Below are 14,137 nucleotides of genomic sequence, written 5' to 3' on the forward strand. Positions count from 1 at the left end.
TTCTGCTTTTGTCCCCCTAATTTATATATCTAATTGATTTGTTCAAAGAAACAATCTTTGAATGTTTATATTTTGCACATTCTCTATGTTTTAATGTATCAGAGTTCTGCATCTGTCTTTGTTTCTTCCTTATTTTTCAGTTTTATTTGGTAGCTTCACATGATGGCTGTAAGCACAAATTTTGCAGTCATTCAACTTGGAGTCTAATAGTAGTTTTTCACTACTAATTGCAAGACTTCTTCAAAAGTATAAATAAATATTTATCTTAAATGTTCTTCTACTACCCAGATTAATTCTTCTTCTGATGCATATTCCTGCAACTGACTTTGGTTCTAATCTTCCATCCCTTTTATTTTTTCAATTTATTTATTTATTGCTGTTGTGGTTGCATGTATGCATAGATGCACTATTGAAATTGTTCTGTTGAAGTCTGCTATATGGGAAGGCCATTTATTTCAATACCATTTTGAGTGTCTGGGAAGTGGGGGGGGGGGTCTCCAGTGACCTCACTTTGCATGGTTTTCCCTCAGCATTCAGCAACTACCCCTTCTGGCTAATAAAAGCCCCAAAACTCATGCCTCACAATCAAATTCTGTAGTTCACATACCTTTATTTGGTGAATTACTGTTTGTTTTTCTTGCCCAGTTATCTCTACTTAGAGCTGTAAAGCTGGGTGCAGTTTTCCCTCTCTTCGCTTTATCTTAGATCCAGGCTATTAGGAGTAGAGAAACTGGCAATCTGCTTGAAATCTGCATATTAGCATCCTTTATTGAAGTTGTTTGTCTAGTGTCATTGTGCATGCATAGTTTATCTCCAAAATGTTATTGTACATGCTTATTTTATCTCTTTTTTTTTCGTCTTTTCTGTACATTTGAGGTTCAGAGTCAATTTTTGAGACAGTGGTAGAGAAACCATGCTTGTCTGATCTTGTCTCTTACTGGAAATAACAAGAAAGACATTGTTGAATGTAAAAATGATGGTGGAATGCAAAGCCAAGATTCTTACAGCTAAGAAACTAATATGGTAGATTGATGCCATGTTAGTAAGCTTTAAGAGAAGCCCTTACATTAAAAGGGACCCCACAGGTTGAAGAGATAGCTAGTTAACTTCAAAATTGCTCTGAGCAGGAAACTAATGGACAATAGTAAAAAAAAAAAAAAAAATGGAGGGACAATGTATATTATAAAGAGATATTTAGGTATTAATGTATTAAAATATAAGTATATAAATGTGGGAATGTATATATGAAGGAAATGCAAATGTGTGTGTATAAAAACACATATTGCAAATAGTGAAGGAATAAGGAATAGGGTAATGGATGAAAACAAGACTATTCTGTATATACCTTATTTTGTATTTTGGAATTTTGTAGGTATTTTATATATTTATTAAGTACAATTAAAATTTAAAAGAAATTCCTAAACTTTGAAAGCAAAATAAAACAAATGGGACTAATTTTCTGCTTCAAGCATCTAACATAACTGCATATAGAGGAAATGTTCAAAGTAACTTTAAAATTATATACACTATTGAGATATATCCTATTTACAAAAAGAACTGTTTTAAATAAAACAAGTCATTTTAAATAATAGTGGTTTTGGTGGTACTACTGGCTTTATCATTCTGAAAATGTGTGTATACTGTGAAATGAAACTCAATCACCTTGATGAAACTGGGAAATGTGGGGTTTTTTTGGCACAGGATAAAGAAGATAGAGATAAGATTGTTGTGGTTAAGTGAAGCCTCTGTTGTCCTGACTTTGAATTGGAAGTATCAGTTAGGACTCATGATGTGATTTGTATTTGAAAAAAAACAAAAGTGTTTCATAATTCTGTCCACTGAAAAATCTTAGAAACCACAACCAAACCAGTATCAATGAAAAACCCTAGACCCCATTCTATGATTTTTAAATACCATGTCCCTCTACAAGTAACTGTAGCTCCTTGGAGAAATGGCTGATTCTGGTTCTGAGGCAGGAAATGTACCAATAAATCTAGAACATCTTATGGAAACTTACATGCAACACACACACAAACACGCAAATGAGTGTATATATAAACTGATGAAATCTAAGGACTACAGTCTACTTAGTTGTATTCTGCCAAGTTTAGCTGATGTACTATAGTTATGTAATTGTGTTAACCATGTGGGAAGCTGGGTAAAAGGTACATGGATTCTTTCTGTGTTACTTTTTAAGCTTCATGTGAGCCCATAATTATTTCAAAATAAAAACCTAAAAAGAAAACCAAGAAGAGGAAGAAGAAGAGGAAGAAAAAGAAGCAGCAGCAGCAGCGGCAGCAGCTTTCAATGACTAATGGATACATGTCAAATTAGCAGGAGCTAATTTATGGGATTTGTACTGGTCAAAACTGGAACAATCTGATTATCACTATAAACAATAAGTACAACTGATGGGAAAACATCACATATGTTTAAAGTCATGAGTTAATAATAATACCGAAAAATTCACTTATGTATTTGGGAGACGTTAGGCAACCAAGTCATTTTTTGAAAATTGGTAAATAAAGGGAAAGTATCAAGCATTTATTCTACCATACCTATACACATTGCTCTGAACAGTAAGATTATAGCTGTTGACAACAAGTTTTTCTTAATAGAATTATTCTAATAAATAAGGAAGAAATGATAAAATTAGAATATTACCATATTATGATCCCCAACAAAGTAATGGATTCAGTACCTTCTAAAAAAAATACAAAGGAAGACAATTAGATATTTTGGGACTACTAATGGAAGAACTCAACATCACCTATGAAGTATTTTTGCCCAAAATATTGAACGTGAATCTGATCAAGCCTCTAGATCTAACTGAAAAATTTATTGGTGCTACGGAGAACAGAGGAATATGTTCAAAGACACTATGCAGATACAATAATAAAAATCCTGCTGTGAAAAACTCTACAGGAACAACTCTTAGTTTCTTCAACTTATGAATTTCAAAGAAACAAAAGAGACAGAGGGGAACCTACGGATTGAGAGCAATTCAAGAGTCATAACACAAACAACTGCCATGTAAGGACCAACTTTGGATCTGGAGTTGAACAAAGATTTAAAATATTTTAAAAAAAGAAATGTTAACCCTCTCTGGATATTTGCTAATATTAAGGAATTATTGCTATTTCTTTAGGTGTAGAAATGGTGTTCAAGTTTTAAAAGTATATCCTTATCTCAGATTTTTAAGAATAAAATTACATGATAACTGGGATTCATTTAAAAAAAATCTGGAATGGGGAGGGCCATGGATAGGGGTATGAATGGTGAGTGGATATGGGTGTGGCAATGAGCTGATAATTGTTGAAGCTAATGATTATTAGTGGAGATTCACTATGCTATTCTAATTTTGTGCAAATTGCAATTTTCAATAATAAAAAGTGGTTAAAATGGAGGGGGGATATATGCAAAAAAGGGCTCAGTGAGCCCCGTGAAGAATTTTTTCTGATTATTTTATTTTATTATCATGACTTCAAATGGGTTTTAGATTTAAAGGCAAGATCTATAAAGATTAATGACAATTCTTCTTTTATTTCTTCTTCTTTCTAAAGAAATTCTAAAAGGATTATATAAATGTGAATAAATTATTCCAAAAATTAAAAAGCATTTAATGTTCAATGCTTGCTCATATGCTCTCTTTCAAATTAGAGTAGGGCCACAATGTAAACACAGTCCCCATTAGATATGGTGCCCTTATGCTACACACAGCCTGGACAACCATAAACAGCCCTGACACAAGGGTATGGCTCAACAAATCCCTGCAGCTGTGGAGGCAACAAGGAATCTGGTCACTAAAGCTGGGTAGAGCCATATCCCTAGTAGCACTCAAGCCTCCATGGGGCCCAGCTAAATCTATGGTTCTTGTTCTTTTGAGAGGCCTGACTTTAAGGTTGAAATTTCTGTCCCACTTTTCCCCAATACCTGAGGTGGCTTGGAAGCCTAGCTAAAGCCCTTACAAGTCATGGAGTTTAGCTAGTTTAAAATCGGTCATGTGCCAAGGCTTCAACTTCTGATGCAAAAGCCATGGCAAAAAGGCTGTGACAATTCCTCAAAATCCAAGTGGTCTTGAATCAGAGGTCAACTTATTTTACAGTGTAACAATACAAGGAAGAAATTCATAAACACACTGCTTATGGTTGCTGATACACTGGTACACTTTGCCAATTCAAAATAACAATTTTATACTGGCAGAAAGAGGGCAATTTCCCAAAAGATCTCTTATATTAATAGTACTATCTGGCCTATTTACCTAATGTATAGACATGTATTACATCTTACCTTACTCAATACACCAATGAGTTATACAAATTGCAATTCCAATCAAAAGTCCAAATATATTTAGTATTTGAGCTTAAGGTATTTGTGGTCAAATGCTCATTAAAATGGCTTAAGCAATCTTAATTTTCTATCATATATTTAAACGTTTAGTTCTCCTCATTATTTAAAAATAACACTAGAACTCTGTTAAAAAAGAAACCAAGCACAAATCAACAGGCTCACCAAAATCACAGTTAAACAGGACAAGCAGTTAACAACTTTGGAATAATTTTCAGGATACCAATAATTAACAATCACTTAAATATGATTCAAGAGGAACTGCTGGTTGTTGAAAAACCCTATGATCAACTAGAGCACAGTACTACCAGAAATTGATTATGTAAGACAATAAAATATTGTTTTAGGGTGTGTATATACGTGCTTAATGACGTTCACAGCTGTTTCACTAATGACTCACTTAAACATCCGAATTTTCTGCTATTTTAACATTTAAATCAACTGCAAAAGAGGTTGCCAAAAGCAGTGAGTAGGAAAGCATACTATTCCCAAAAGAACTTGTTATGTACAATTTATTTAACTATTTAAATATTTTGCTGATTACTGAGATTTGAACAAGATGTTAAAGATTCAAAATTAATTTTAAAAGCAATGGGTCCTTTCTAAATTCATGATAATATTCAACATATACGGCTTTTAAAATGGCATGCTGTGTATGTGTGTCTTTTTACAGCATCTCACATATTTCTGTTCAACATTAGGTTCAATTACTGCAAGACCTGACAGTGATTACTGTCCCAATTTTTTAAAACATTTCTGACCAACAATAAATCAAAATTGAAAAACCAACAGGTGATTTTATTCCTTGATTTGGATTACCTTTTTGCTGTGAACTTATTCCAGTTACTCCAGTTTCCTTGCAAAAAAACACTGGCAAAGGATATACTGGATTGAAATTACCTCACTCTATTCCCACTGAATAAATAGTATTTTTGAACTGTTCACATTTCACTGTAAAAGACACACAACCTTAGAGATAACTAAGGTTTGAACACAAAGTGAATCTAAAATCACATTCCTAAGAATATTCCATATGGAACAGATGTGTATCCTACAGGGCCCTCCTTACCACTGCAAATCCCCCCCAACAGTTCACTTCATTAAGACAATTGAGATGGGTTAGGATGTAATCCTTCCATGTGTTCATCAAGCAGATAATCTCTGAAACTGCACCTTGATTTAGAAGCCTCTGAGCAGGAATTTGGCCCTCTTCCATGTTAATCTGTGCACACACTCACTTCACATTTTCTCTCACCTCCAGTGTTATTTTAAAAAAAGAAAAAAGAAAAAAAAACAATACATAGAATAAGTCATCCTATCAATTTATGCTTTCAGGACTATTGAAAACAACACTATTACAATGCAACAGTATCATGTATGCAAAATTGCTTATTTTAATAAGAGTTCTGCACCTCAAACGTCATCCCAACCCCACTCTTCCTGGTAAGATCCCTAAGGAAAATTTCTCTGTCCAATGCTAGCATTTTTTTTCTGTTGTGTAGGTCTATTTAACTTTTTACTAACGATACTAAAATGTCTTTAAAAATTGCTCGTAAGTGTTCAGTTTCCACACCAGGAATGCCAATGACCTCCCCCTTATTTTGTTTAATATTTCAAGACAAACTATATTTCTCATGAAAGAAGACTATCAATTCAAAGGAGTCACAATGTGTAAATATTTCTGATAACAGAACAAACTGTCAGGACACAGCCAATAATGTTACAAAGCCTTGATGTAACCATGCCCGTCAAATGGCATCTGTACTAGCAGCTCAGGGAAGTGGCATTTGCAGAAAGGCACTACAAGTGTGTTCAAAAGAAAATCATAAAGCATCAGCCGTTAATCCCTGCCCCCATCCTCTTCCTCTGCAGCAATTAACCAGTAGAAGGTACTATTCCAAAATCTACACTTAAGCCACATCAACCTCCATCCTTGGCCCAGAGGCAGGTGTACTCTCTCAGCCCGTTCCTTGTCTGGTTATCAAAGGACCTCTACACTAACCCCAGAAGCAGGAAAACAGACCTTTTTCTTGCAACTATTTACAAAACAACAACAACAACAACAAAAAACACTGACAGCTCAACAGCCAGCATACCTGACCATCAAATAGCAATAACTCAAAACACATGCACACATCATTTTGCCATACATTAACCTCAAATATGTCTTGATATTATCAACTCCAGGATAACTGAGACAATCTATTTCCACCTAGAAAAGGCGGCACCGGTCACACTTGCTACAATAATAGTCAAGTGAACAAATTACTGTCCCCAACAAAGTCCAGGGCATTGAAGAATAAGAAAGCAGTGAAAGCTGAATGTAGGGTCACAACATGGGAGGTGGGGTTTTACCTTTACCTACAGAAAAAGCAAGCAGCAGAAACAGGGCTGCAAAAGGAAGAGAGGTGCAAAGGAGGAGTCTCTAAACATGTTTTTGAGTGTCCTTTAGTTTCTAATGTACTCTTCTGCAGCTCTTGCAAGGTTGGGAAAAAAAAAAACAGACATGAGATGGGTGAAAGAAAGCTGAGAAAGAAAAGCACCCTCCCTTCCCCCAGCCCCTTCCCCCAGCTTCTCTTCTATCCCTCCCAAAAAGAGCTGTTTGTCTGTGCAAACCTAGTCCCAAATATGGGAGAGAAGAATGAATGTGTGTATGGAAGAACAATGAGCCTTCAGCCTGGTAGTGTGTGTGTGTGTGTGTGTGTGTGTGCGCGCGCGCGTGTGTGTGTTGTGTGTGTGCACGCGCGCGCCTCTCTTTTCCCTTCGACCTCAACAACAGGAGAATTGGAAGCCAGTTTTCCACCCAGCCCAGGCCACCAAAATCAAAACTGTTTTATAATGTAAAGTAGAATTAACTCAGCAAGCAAATCCATGGGAGGAAATACCCACCCAAAGATGATTTTATTATTGTATTGAGCCATCCTCTCTCCCCTCCCCCAACAGACTGAGCCTGAAGAAACCAGTGTACACCAAACAAAAAGGTCTCTCTTTAAATGTAAAGCAAGTATTAAGACTGCTTTAAATCCAAACATAGGATGCATTAATTTGTGTTACATTAAAATGTCTGTTTTGTAATTCACCAAGTTTCCTTTTACTAGTTATCTTTTTGTTTTTAAAAAAAAAATTGCTTTGGGGAAAGCTATTTCAGGATTCATACAAAACTACTTTCTAAATGTTCCTTAAAATAGCAACACATACTGAAACATTTAAAGCACCCAGTCTCTCAAGGACACATTTTCCTTAAATCAATGTTTGAAGTCTGTAATTCAGAAAAATGGTAAGCAAACCTTGGAAAAGCAGCAGAGGGAAATGACAATTCAACAATGAATCATTTTCTTTTCCTTTCGGCAACTTCTCAAGCAACCAGTTTCAAAGGAAACCTGCAATTCTCTCTCCACACACAGACTCCCACAGACGCCCCATTCTACACAAAACTACTTTTCTTTCCTTAACCTTAAAAAATAATAATAATCATAGAAGCCACTAGCCATCAGAGAGCAGAACTTAAAGCATGATACTTAAGAATTCCATAAGGCTGCAAATGATTTTTGGTTTCCTAATTTTGTACACAGAACAGAGAACTTGAGATTTACAATACAGAGAGGAATCTTCCCCTAATGTGAAAATGGTACTCTAAAAAAAAGTCCTCCCCCAAGACCCCCGAATCCACAAACATTCAAGAAATTTAGTTTCAATCCCTGACTTCCTTTCCTCCCACAGTTCAGTCAATAATTTAGCCCGCATAATAAAACAGTTCACCCTCAGACAAGTAAAACGAGAGCTTGAAGCAGCAGCAAAAAAGAACAGGAGCCAGAAGGCAAGCTGGACAGTTACCTGCCCGGGAAAGGACTAAGGAAGTCCCTGGCCCTTTTCTATTGCCCCCACCCCCACCCCGCTTCCCGGCCCTCGCCGCGGCCCCCTCGTCTTTTTGGGCTCCCACTGGACGAGTGATTTCACCACCGACCCTCTTTGCCCGCACAACACCCCGTACCCAGGCTGAGGGGCAGAAAAAATAAACCAGCCCACCCGGCGCAGGCAAGTTGGAGACTTACCTTCCCCCAACGCGCTACACCATCAATAAAGATGTGTTTGTGGCCCAGCAGCTCGGAAAGTGGAGGGCACGGGGCGAGAGGCCCGCGAGGAGGGCTGCGGGGCCGCCGGGCTCAGGGCCGAGGAGGGGCAGGCCCGTTGGGACGCGAACGGGGGTCTGCGGGGGGCTTCCCTCCCGTGACCTTTAATGCGGCTCTGAACTAGCCTCCCTCCTCCTCGGTCGGGCAGATCCCTCAGACTCGGGAGCCCAGGAGCATGACTGGTTTTTGTTTTTTGAGGACGCGGGGGCTCCCTGAGGATGATGGAGATTTTTTTTTCCTTAACTGGGAGAGAAAATCAGGAGGAGACAATGTGGGCAGCAAAAGCCGGGAAGAGAAGGAGGGAAGGAGGAGGCGGGGACGGGGAGCCGAGCGAGGCGAGCGTCTCGGGGCGTGCGGGAAGAGGAAGCTGGGAGCGCAGGGGACAACTCGCGAGCGTCTGTGGGAGCAGCGGCGTCTCCGCTATGGTGGCGGAGTCGCGGCTGCTGCGCTAACGGGCCGCCCACTCCCCGCTCGGGACCGGCCCACCTCGCAGTATCGCGCCTCCTCATTGGTGCAACCCTGCATGACCCGCACGGGGGCCAGGCCAATCGGGGGCGGAAGCCGGGCGGAGGGGGCGGGACTTTTGTTTCCTTTCTTTTTTTTTTTTTCTTTCTAATAAAATGAACCGAAGGGAAGGAGGGGGAGAGGCCGAGCTTGCGGATCGCGGCGGCCGGGGGCTTGGGGGTGCGCGCTCCCGGCGGCGGCGGCGGCGGCGGCCGGGGCGGGGCGGGAGCTGGGCGAGGGGCGCGTCTTTGTGCAGCCGGACTCTCCCCGCGGCGGGCCGCGAGCTGCGAGCCGCGCCCCTCCCGACACCCCCGGCAACCCCAGGGTCCCTGGCCGGGGCAGGCGGCACCGAGCCTCAAGACCGCGGGGGCAGGGCACTCGAGAGTCAAGTTGGTCTTGCTTTTTGCCATGGTCACAATTTGCCTTTTCAGTCGTGGTCACCTAAGTCGCGGATTCCTAACCTTGGGGAGGCGCTTAGTAAGGGCGCTTTCGAAATTCTGATGAGCAGTTATGCCATTTTAAAAATAAATATTTGACGAAAGGTTAAGTCAGAGAAAAGCAAAATTGATAAACCGCGCTGCTTATCTGGAAAGAACAATAAAGTAGAAAAACCTGAAAAGTGTTACCAAGGTATAAAGGAGGGATTTGAAAGAGATGAGCGTTGTGTACGACTCTATGCTGTAAGTTTGAAAAAAAATCTACAAAAAAAAAAAAAAAGTCAAGCATCACCTTTTTTTTCTTTGAAGAGCATGAAATTGCGTCCCGCTTCCAAAAAAAACTGATAATTACAGGTCTGTGATTCCACTGGGGAGGAGAAAGGGAAGGAATCGGCCAAATGCTTATATTCCATATAATGTAATTTCTAAGATTGAAGGGTTTGTTGAGTTTAATTATGATTAGCAGTTTTTGAAATGCATATCATGTTTATGGAGTTCCTACACAGATACTGGCATGAATCCAGGGTGAGTCATCAACCTATTGTTGGTTTATTAATATACTGTAAATGCTTATGGGTGCCTTGGTCCTTAAACCATACACTCTTCCTAAAGGAGTTAAGAACTGTGTGTAATAGAATAATTGATAGAGCAGAAGCTCAAAATAATCAACTCATCTATTTCAAATAAAAATGATAATTTTCACTTTGGAATATCTATTCAGATTATAATTTCCACATTCAACAGTTTCTAAGAATGATTTGGGTTAGCAGGTATTATTGTACTGTGACCCTAGAGATCTAGAAACAAACGATTGGGCTATCACATCTCTGAGTAACTTTCAGCAAGAAAAATCCTCTGCTGCAATTCCTTCATCAATGAAATGGGGGAACTAGTTAATAGCTCCTTAACTATCTGATCATGTGAAAACTGAATTCACAACATATTAAATTCAATAAACTGCTTTCAAGGTATGAGTGGAACTCTTTGACATCAGTTTGGAAATAAGGAGTGTTAAAAGTGCACTAGTTAGATGGCTTCACTTTCCATCAAAATGTACATTGATAGAAGCTCTGTGATGGGGGAGTGGACACTGTTTCAAGAGGATGCCTCTAAATCTTGCCCCACCATTCAGCAGGAAGGAGAGAAGCTCTCAAGATTAAGAAACAACATTTGCAGTATTAGGATTGGCACCATTTTCATTTATGTATAAAAATACTACGTTAGAAGTCTTGAAATTCTACAGAGTTACAAGGCATAATGTTATAGTATCAGGATCATATGGTTAGCAAACTAGATCTGTTTATCTATAATAATCCCAGGCAAGAATGTGGCTCAGACTTAAAGCCAGTCAGTAGGACCTCCCTTCCAAGGCTCAAGAAGCTGATAATGTAATAACAATAACAATCGTAATAAGAACAATTATTGAGCCACCGATTGAATGCTTATTATATCCTAAGCACCATGATAAGCACATTATTTCCTAAGCCCACTTAGTCCTCACAATAGCCTATGAGGTGTATTATTATTATCTCCATTTTAAAGGTCAGGAAACTGGGGAAACAAGTCAAATGATTTGTTCACATTTAAGAGATCAGATATCTTATTTTTTCCCCCTGTGAAATTAAAAAATGTTTCCTTACTCTCCTTTCAGCAAGCTTTAGAAATGGGGATTATTTTGGTCATTGAATCTGAAAACATCAAGAAGGAACAACTGAGACTTCTGTTAGTTTCTTTATATATCTCACCACAGGTAAGAAATGATTTTATTTTGCGTACAGAGGTCACAATAGAAATTTAATACCATTATTTAAAAGAACCCAGTAGAAAAGAGAGATTTTCAATAGATAATGTTGGGACAACCTGATAGCTATATAGAAAACAAAAGCAACACAGGGGAAAAAAAAAAAAAAAACACGAAAGCAAATTACAGATGGATTTTTTTAATGTAAAGATGAAAACTCTATTTCTTAGGTTGAGTGTCTTGTTTGCCTGTGTTTATTATTGACCTCTAAAGCCTATATATACATTATGTATATTCTTTTCTGTGTCAGATATTTTATGATTAATTTTTTAAATGAAACCATACTAGTATTATAAGGATAGTAAGACTTTTTCAAACCATGGAATGAGGAAGCTCTTTCTAAGCATGACAGGAAACCTAAAAGCCATAAAGGAAAAGCACCAATAAATCTTACTGCATAAATATTTTGCATCTCATGGCATAAAACACCATAGCAATGCAAGGAACAAGCAAACTGGGGGGAAATATTTTCGATACCTTTAATAAAGGACTAACTTTCTTAATACAAACAGCTCTTACAAACTTGTAAGAAAAAAATCAACAGAAAAATGGACAAAATATATGAACAAAATGTTCACAGAAAAATATGCATTAAATAAACATATGATACAGGCATAATGAAATAAATGCAAATTAAAATCATCTCTGAGATTAGGAAAATATTTTTTGTGCTTGTTGATATCCAGTATTGATAAGGATGTGGGAAAACAGGCATGCCAATGCACTGTCGGTGAGAATGTAATCAGGCCATTTTTTAGAAGATTATTTGGCATTGTCTATCAAAATATTAAATATCCATATCCTTTGACCCAGCAATTCTGCTTCTAGAAAACCATGCTAAGATAATCTTGCACAAGTATACAAAGATATATAAAAAAGGCTTGCAACATTATTCACAATAGTGAAAACCTGGAAAAACCCAAATGTCCAACAATAAAGAATTTTTAAATAAATTATGGTACAAATATACAATGGGATGCCTTGAAAACGAATGAGGTAAATCTGGCTTGATCTAGAATGACAGCCACAATTCAGAGTTAAATGAAAAAAAAAGCAAGCCATAGAACAACAATGTAAAGTATAATTCTATTTGTATTTAAAAAAAAAAAACACACAAATTTGCACATGCCTCGAAAATATCAAGACGCATACACCAAACTGCTTACCGTGAAGCCACTGGGTATGGCATGAAGATTGTGGAGAAAACTGGCAACTGACTTTTTACTTCATTCAGCTTTGATTTTTTCTTTTCATGCCAAGCATGTATAATTTTTATACATAGAAAAATAAGGATTCAAGTTATTTGGACATGTGGCTGGTAAGTAGCCTTTATAATTCACCAGAAATACTCAAGCTTTAGAGCAAGCATATTATTTTCCCCTAAAATGCCTTAAACAGAACTAGGGTGCATTAGCAAGCCTTGCTACAGACTGAAGCTTGTTTCTGTGCATTTTCTTTGAAATTGGCTTCCAAGTTTATGTAGTGCAAATACAAGCCAAGAAGGAGCTCCAACTACCTTCCACTGTACTTTTTCAGGTTGTGCACTGCTTCCTTCCCAGTCCGGGGCTCTGCGGCACTCACCTTGCACTGACCCATCATAGGTTTTCACTTCATAATTTGTTGTAAATCAAAATTGCTCCCTCTCCAGTCTTTTCTCTTGGGCCAGGTGAGTTAACCTTTGGTAAAGTTTGGAAGTTCTGGTCCTGAATTGGAATGGATAAATCAGTGGTTACTGGGCTTATCACAGAGGGCAATTATCCTGCATGTGCAAACACACACATCACAGGTGAACCAGCTTTCCGAAAAAGGATCAAATGAGAAAAGCTTTTCCTTTGCTTGGACAGGTCTGATCATGGGCAGCAGTTAAGCCTCCCGAGATCACTCCAGACTCTGATGTTTTATTTCACCCAGAGTAGAAGCGGGTCGCTTACCAACACACAGAGAAATCTCAAGGAAACCTTGCTCAAACCCACACCCATGGTTCGGTGGCATGGATGGGCTTCCCGTCAAGGTGCACTTGGCCAAGGCCACAGGCACTGAGGCCTTGGGGTGGGATCTACAGCCTCCATCTGTGTCCTCACCACCTGTGGTTTCGAGAGTCTCCAAGGGCCTTGTGGAAGAATTGAGGCAAGGAGATGCTGATGTTCGTTGGCCTGGCCCAATTCCAAGTTTGATAATTAGCCGTCCCCCTTCCTCAGTCTTCCTGCCATTTCCCTGAGACAGACGGGCTCTTGCACAGTTCCTGCTAACTGAGCGATGCCAAAGAGCCAGCAAATCCCACCCTTGGGGAAGCTGCATGTCAAGATAAACATTCCTTCCACATCTCTTGGTAAATTACTTAGGTTTACCTTGGAGGAAAGGTGTTGATTTCTAGGGATAGTAACGGCGTATTAAGGAGTACTAAAAAATTATCCTCAGATGGTTAGAGGGAAATACCTGAAGCTGTCAAACTGCAACCCAGTGACCTTGATTCTCAGAGACGACTATATAACTATGTAGATTGCATAGTGTGACTGTGTGACTGTGAAAACCTTGTGGCTCGTAATCCCTTTATCTAGCGTATAGAGATGAGTGGACAAATGGGGACAAAATTAGATGAAGAATAGGGTGGGATGGAGGGGATGGAAAGTTCTGGGTGTTCTTTTTTACTTTTATTTTTATTTTGGAGTAAGGAAAAGGTTCAAAAATTGATTCTGTTGAACACAGAACTGTATGATGTTGCTATGAATAATTGTACACTGTGGATGACTATAGGGTGTGTGACTATATCTCAATTTAACTGTATTTTAAAAAAGTAAATGAACAATGGGGGAGGGGGAATGGGATGTTGGGGATGTTCTTTTTTATTTTAATTTTTATTTTATCTTTTGGAGTAATGAAAATGTTCAAAGTTTGATTGTGGTGATGAAAGCACATCT

General features: G+C 38.6%; 1 long non-coding RNA gene across 1 annotated transcript; it reads left to right on the forward strand.

The window, feature by feature from the left end:
* Window positions 1-9,647: 9,647 nt before the first annotated feature.
* On the forward strand, window positions 9,648-13,758 carry LOC119515792. The gene is made up of 3 exons (XR_005213150.1): window positions 9,648-9,661; window positions 11,070-11,168; window positions 13,064-13,758. It is a non-coding gene; the product is annotated as an uncharacterized LOC119515792 (long non-coding RNA).
* Window positions 13,759-14,137: the final 379 nt, after the last annotated feature.

The sequence above is a fragment of the Choloepus didactylus genome, chromosome 19 (genome assembly GCF_015220235.1).
Source record: "Choloepus didactylus isolate mChoDid1 chromosome 19, mChoDid1.pri, whole genome shotgun sequence".
NCBI classification, from domain to species: Eukaryota; Metazoa; Chordata; class Mammalia; order Pilosa; family Megalonychidae; genus Choloepus; species Choloepus didactylus.